The sequence below is a fragment of the Coturnix japonica genome, chromosome 2 (genome assembly GCF_054131305.1).
Source record: "Coturnix japonica strain WE chromosome 2, WE-NBRP24, whole genome shotgun sequence".
NCBI classification, from domain to species: Eukaryota; Metazoa; Chordata; class Aves; order Galliformes; family Phasianidae; genus Coturnix; species Coturnix japonica.
This window is the reverse complement of record NC_140664.1, coordinates 62,455,196-62,462,301: the sequence shown is the minus strand read 5'-3', so window position 1 is coordinate 62,462,301 and position 7,106 is coordinate 62,455,196. Positions and strand designations below refer to the sequence as shown.

Sequence of the window (7,106 nt, the reverse complement as noted above, 5' to 3'; positions counted from 1 at the left end):
GCTCTTTAAAATCTAGGAAATCTTAAATATCTATGCAGAGCACTGCAGGAACTTGAGGCGTTCTATCCAACAGACCTACAAATTGATCCCAGATTCATTCATACTCTTTCTCAGGTGATGATCTTTCACTGAATGCCTCAACAGAGCAAAACAGTTTTAGAGCTTTTTAGAGAAAAGGGGGAGTAAATCAGCAGGTTAAGTAACATATGAAAAGTGATCCATAGTAATCTACCATATAAAAAGATAAAATGCCTTCAAAGGGAATTCCAGTGCTACTTCATTTATTTCAGTTGAAACATGCTATTAATGGAACATGCTCTATAGCAGCTTCAATAATGTTTTGTTCAGGGTAGCTTCATAAATCAATATCTCTTTTGTAACTGTAGCCATTCCATAGCAAAAGTTCAATGTAATATTTTTTTGCCTCTAATTAAAGGTTTATAATGAAAAAATGTATGTAACCTGACTGTTTAACTCCTCATTAATGATGCTGAACTCAGAATTGCTACGGTGACATCTTGTACCACTGCCTGTAGTAACTGCTCTGTGTATACACTGCTCTGTGCACTGCTTTTCAGTAAACAATTGCTCTTTCAACCCACAAAAACGCATGTCTGCTCTCAAGGAGACACGCTTTTTGCTGCATCATTACAGAAAAATGTGCTGCCTGTGATAGCGAAAGACCAAACACATGCAAATCCTAATACTGCGTCAGAAAAAAAAATAAAAAAATAAAAAAACCAAACAACTGAAAACATGTTTTCTCTTTACATAGCAGTATGTTGACAGAGAATAATCTCCCACAGACTAGGAGCGTAGCATCTGTCAGAAGATTCCACACAAACCCTCCCATTCAAGACAGCACAAAAAATACTTCTCCCTGCAGCTCAATCAAAACCACCTGAGACATTTCCAGTGAAGGCTCTCCATAAAGCCCAGACAATCAGCACATAAATCCTTCTGTGAGAATTAAAAACTACATCCTTATGTGGGGTTAAGTCAGTACTGTTTTCTTTCCTACTGATATTCCAAGAAAAACTCCCTCTGCAGCAGCACTTCCTCTCTACTTCATCTCCCTGCGGTGAGATCATCATCTATTACTAAAGAAATTAACATGATGTTAAAAATAAGCATGGAATGGCCATGCTTGCACGAAGAGGGAGACAGACACTGTAACAGTTCTCTAGTTGTAAGTCCCTAAATACGAAGAAACCCCAGGAGGTTGCTTTATGTCTGATGTAATAGATGTAACTTGCCTGGACTTCCTTTCTTTATACTCATCCACTTGAGCTTATTTTAGTGTAACATTTGAACTCTGCCAAGGGCTCTTGGGAACGTTCCTGAGCATTACTGCTAGGCTCGTCAACCCTGCAGTGCCTTTTTATTATCAAGTGTCTTCTAACACGAAATACCATCTCTGCCAGAGCTCAAACCATCTCTGCAATTACCCTGCATTAGTGACGGAGGAGCTGGAAAGGCAGATGACTGCAAGTCTGATCCTGCGGCTGTTTCAAGGTGGATCCTCATCAAGCCTCTGACGAACATCAGTCAACTCCTGGTGAGCAAACTGTGATATATTTAATGGCACACTCCTTTCTTTTCTATCTCCTATATCGCTAAGATCTTGGATTGTTTTACACTTAACAGCGTGCATTTCCAATGGCACTTGGGGTGGTGTGAGATAAGGTGTAGTGCTTACACGGGTACCTGCCTGCTGCCTGTGCCGTTCTCCCACACAGCGCGGTGCCGTGCCGTGCTACACCGGGACGAACGGCAGAGCCGGCGGGGCGCAGCCAGCAGGACCCCGCGGGGCAGAACCCAGCTGCTCGCTGCCGAGGCCTCCACGTGTTGTCCCCTAAGGAACGCGACAACAACACAAACAGCAGTTAGAACCCTGAGGCGAACGGAGCATGAAACACCGCGGACCTACCTCTCCCTGCCCTGGGGTGACCCAGCCTGCCCGGCGGTAGCGGACACATCCCGTCAGCAGGCTCAGGGACCTCAACCGCCCCTCTGCCGCGCATGCGCGGTCTGCGCAGAGGCCGGCCCCGTCTCCTCCTGCTCTCCCTCCCTGCCCGCCTTCCTCCTTTTCGCCGCGCGGTCTGAGCGCGACCGCCGCTTCCTGCCAGTCTTGCGCTGCGGTGGCGACCGCTCGGCGTCGAAGGGGAAGAGACGGCAGCGTAGGGCGGGGAGAGGAAAAGAGGAGGACGGCCCTCATTCGCGCGACCGCTCCTGCCCCGCTCCGGTTATTGCGGTTCCTGGGGCGGAGAAGGGCCGAGGGCGCAGGGTGAGGCGAGAGCGCGGCTGCCCGGCCCAGGCCGCCGGCCCGTCCCCGCCCGCCGGCCCCCGCGCTCGCCCTGGAGCGGCTTCGGCCTCCGTTTCTCCGCCGCCGGCACGGAGCTTGAGGCGGAACCGATTCCCCGCGGCTCGCGTGGGAGGCGGGGAGGGCACAACGAGCACTCCCGGGCCCCGTCCGGGCGTTCCGGTGCCGCCGTGCGCTGGCCCGCAGGTGAGGATCGGGCGGGTGGGAGGCCGCGGGGCAGCGAGCGGGGTGCGGCTCAGCCGGGCCCCGTCAGGTGGGCGGCGGGAAGGGGAACAATGCCGGCGGGTCCCGCAGCTGTGCTCCTTGCCGACGGGAAGGGAGGCGCGGCGGGGAGGGGGAAAGAGAGTGGGAAAGGAGGCTGCTCCGAATCACGGCCGTTGCTGTGTCCGTGCCTTTCTCTCCCGCACTTCCTCGAAGCGCAGCGCTGTCTCTCCGCCGCTTGTCAGGGCGTGTCCCGCCGCAGGGAGGGCCGGGCAGGGCCGGGTGCTGCCAGGCCGCCGGGCGGCTGCCGGGCCGGGCTCGCTCCCGCGAGTCGCAGCGCGCCGAGGCGGCTCTCCGTGCCCTGTGCTCAACTGCGGGCAAAGCGTGCTGATAAGAGATGGGGACATTCCTGAAGCTGGAAGGAGCACTGCAGGCGATTCTTGGCAGTGGTTCGCTGAGTGCGTTGTAGGTGATTTCCAACTTGCTCATTTTAGAGAGACATCTGTCTGTCTGCAGCTTGAAATTGTAGCAGTAATGTAGTATGGTTTTCATTCCATTAAAGTGTCAAAGTTAGCACTGAAAGGCTTTGGGGCATTTATTTACTTGCACAGATTTCCTGTAAGATTAAAAAAAATACTTCTTTTTACACATTCATTCTGTTGTGACTTTGAAGTGTTTAGTTGGGGCCCAGAAACAGGTATCTTCTTAATACAGATCTGCTTCCTTGCCTACTGTAATTACTTAGTGGTGATGTAAGAACAGATGAAAGGTGCTCTGGCAGTACAGCTCAGCTGGATGTAGGTGACGTGCTTTTCTCATGGCTTTGTGTTATTTACGTTTGGAGATGTTTACCTTAGGGTGTGAAGTTGTGTTATCTGAACAGAATTCCTGGCTCTCACAGAGACCTCGTGCATGTAAGGCAGCTGTGTGAAATGTCAGGTGTGAGACTGTTCACTTAGACATCAGCACGGACCCCAAAGAAGCTCCTTTGCTTTATAGCTCTCACTATGCAGGAGATGACATAGTGTTTTAACACACAGAGTCCGGTTTAACCAGCACTGTCTAAAATTTAACCTGTAGCACATGTTTAAGGTTTTAAATAGAAAATAAACTGGAGCTTTATGTAGTATGGAAGTTGTTGTATGTGCATACCATTTTTATTTGTTTTTGGCATCTAGATAGATATGTTACTGAGTACAGCCAGTATATAACAGTAGCAAGAAATTGATGTGTTGTTGTCTTTATTTGAATAATAATGATATAAATTGTGATAGAGGTCAGTACAGTGCGCTCTGCACTTTTCCTTTAATGTATATTAGAGATGCTTTCTGAGTAAGTAATGCAGATTTATTACCCTGAGTAACTGGGTATGAGTTAGCAAGTATATGTATGCAGCGGACAACTTGTTTCTATGTAAAGTTGCTTCTTTGTAATCTCTGTTATGTATCAGTCAAAAAACAGTGCATGTAAATAGTGCTGTTGGAAGTTTATAGATCTGTGTTAGGCATATAGAGCTGGAGCTGCTGCCATGGCAAAGGTGAAGGTGCACCTCTCCAGGGCCTGACAGCCCCACGGGGCTTTAGAGGGTACCCTGGAAGGTTTGCACTGTTGCTTCAGTAGCTTTCCCTGCAATGGAGAGTAACTGTAGCAATAGTAGCAAAGAGTAGGAGTGTTCTAAATATTAAGTTGTTAATGGAGAAATATCTTCAGTAGTTGCAGCTCGTTACTTGACGTGGGCTGTTACCATGGAGCTCTTTTGTTTGTTTCGTTCATTAAAAAATAGTCTCAATATAGTCGCAGAGTGTTGCAGTGTGGTTTTTGCTGTTGTCGTTGTTGTTTTTTTAAAGATTAATGAATCAATCTTTTGCGAAATGCTAGAGGACACTCATTTTGGAAAAGCTGACAACATAAAAATGCTTCGTTTTCAGAAGATTTGTGACTTTGTTTTTCATTATGCATTCCTTCAATTTTTGTTCATTTTGTTCATTGTAGTACTGGCATTTCCTCATATTTGAAAATCATGCTTGATTTTTTCTTTCTTTTTTTTCCCTTCCCTGTATCTTCAGTATCTGCGGTGACACTGATTCTGTAAACGTCCAGATATGTCACTCTGCTTCTCTGAAACCTACGTATGCTTTACATCGTGCCCTAAGATAGTCTTGGTTGTGCAACTCTTGTGACAGCTTTGCAGATACTCTTGTCAATAATGATAATATTCTGTACGTCATTTTCTGTCATCTTGTGGGGTAATGATATCTACAAGTGCAGCTGTAAGTAAGCAGCTGACTGGCAAAGAATTCATGCTTCATAAAGTAAATGCCACTGATTGAAGCCACTTCACTCTGGAGTGTTCTCTCAGGATTCTGGTAGTTTGCAAAGATGGGAAGGTCACCAAAGACAGGTGAATGGGCCTGTAGGTGTCTGGTAATGCTACAAGGTTGTAGGGTATGTCAGTACAGCTATTGTCTTACCAGCTTGAAGTTTACCAATGTTAGCCTGACATAGTTACACTTAATGGCTCCATCAGACAGCACTTTTCCAGACTACACAATAGCTTTTTGGTCTTAATTGCTGACTTTCTGTCTATTCCCTAGCTTTCTAACACTCAAGAACTAGGGGATTCCAGCTTTCTCTAAGGAGTTGGCATTCTATTGTGAAAAGCCATGAACAGAGGGAAAAAAAGCTGTATTTCTCACATCTTCAAAAGGGAAATAAACTGTGGATATGCTATATCAGAGAGATATATTGAGTAGTTGATAGTTAACTTGGCACAGGCTGACAGCTGTGCACAGAATAACTTCTTGGGGATTTTTGTTTTTGTCCTGAAGAGGCTGACGTGAGCTTGTTCATTCAGAGCAGAATTTTCGTTCCAATAGTTTCACAGGTAAGATGTGATTTGAGACAAACAGGTTTTCTGTTGTTTTTTTAGTGAAAACACTGTTCATGAACTAACTGCCTCCACTGTAGTAGTAAGCACTGTAATCTTTTGGCAGGCAGTAATTTTGTAAGTCTTTACTCCTTCCTTTAATTCTAGGGTCTTTTATGCGTAGTATCAGTTTCTCCACCCCCTGTGATGATTCTGGTTTCAGTTAATCTTTTTCTGAGCAAGGTGGTGCTGAATGAAAGATCATGAATGAGTGCTTAAATCCAGTATGTAAACAACTGCTAATTTCCCACTCTCTCCTTCATTGCATCATAGTCGTCGTGATCAGTAGTACATGAGGCTGCTTTTTTTCCCCTCTCATCTTCTGTCACCCCCATCAGCAGACATTCTAATTCCAAAGAACATGTCCTTGCACAGAGGAATTGTATAAGTTTAAACAAATAAGACTGTGCTTTTCCAGTCTGATTCCTTCTGTTCCCTCTCAAATATAAATGCTACTTTTGCTGGCTTGCAATAATACCTCTGATTTACTTATTTATTTATTTTTATAGGTCTGTGTTACCTGAGCTGCAGATTCATGATTCAATTCTGCAGAATTACTGGCTTGGGAGTGTTCTGTTGAGCATATTAACTTTTGTTTTAATTGTGGGTAGCTTCCATATTCTTCATACCTATGACATTAGCTGTATTATCTGTTAAAGCGAAGGGCAGGTGTTCAATTATATTATGAAGTATACTCAAAATCTTTAGCTCTGTCATTGTTGCATAGCAGTCTTGCTTAGGCCTTTCTTTTTAAATGTGTTACATGAAGATTTTATGCTCAGTAGATTCCACAAGTTTTTACTTTTAATTTTCATTGAGGTTTGTGGAAGCCAGAAATTAGAATGAGATGTTATTTGTTTTCGTCTGTGCTTGCATTATTAGTGATGAATGTGTTTTTCCTTCTACTTGTTACATCCATCCTCCTTACTGTGTCTCTAACATTCACCCAAGCAACCGTAATTTAGAGTTTTCTATGTTTTTGCACTGATTTCAAGTAATTCCAGCCCTCCTTTTTGATCAACTTTCACTGATTTCATTTCCTTTTTTATCCTCGTGAAATCCTAGTTAACCCACAAATTTAAGTGGAATCAGCTTATAACTGAAGTTTTTGAAGTAAACCATTACAATGTATTCTCTGTGACCTTTGGGTTTTGTTGAGAGTATGCTTCATGCTGGCTCTTGTTTGATAAAAGGCAGACAAAAGTGTGTATCATAGTCATTTATGTAGTCTAATAGTGTGAAATTACATCCAGATGGCGTTTTATAATGAATAGCTTCCTAGTAGTAATTTCTGTCTTATTACATGTCAGAGAGAGCTATCCATCAGGGGCAGGTGATTCACTTATGGATAGTTAAAGCAGATCAGCACACCAACTTCACAGGTGGACAACTAAATTTGTTCAAGAAATTAGGTATTATGAACAAGAGTTTTAGCTCTTTCCCCAGATTGAGGTGATTTTCTTTTAATTTATTAATTACTATTATTATTTTAAATATGCAGCATCTGCTGACTTGTACGTTAGTGTCAGGAAACTGCACGTCTAGCTCAAACAGCCAGTGGTTCCAGAGCAGTGCTGGTCTTTACTGATACTGGATCAGATGTAAAGAGATTGTTTCAACACAGGTGAATTTCTTAAGTGTTCTGTGGTGTTACTT

At 44.4% G+C, this 7,106-nt stretch overlaps 1 protein-coding gene across 40 annotated transcripts in view; it reads left to right on the top strand.

Moving 5' to 3' along the window:
• The first annotated feature begins 1,378 nt into the window (after nt 1-1,378).
• The window catches only part of LRRFIP2 (LRR binding FLII interacting protein 2), a 48,570-nt gene continuing 42,842 nt past the window's right edge, over nt 1,379-7,106 (top strand). For 20 of the 40 annotated variants that reach the window (XM_032442557.2, XM_032442555.2, XM_015854983.3 and 17 more), the window contains exon 1: nt 2,027-2,509. The gene's annotated coding sequence lies outside the window, so the exon portion shown is untranslated. Of the gene's footprint in view, nt 1,559-1,777; nt 2,510-7,106 lie in introns of those variants that run through there. The other 20 variants (XM_085537662.1, XM_015854972.3, XM_015854976.3 and 17 more) reach the window with 6 other exon arrangements.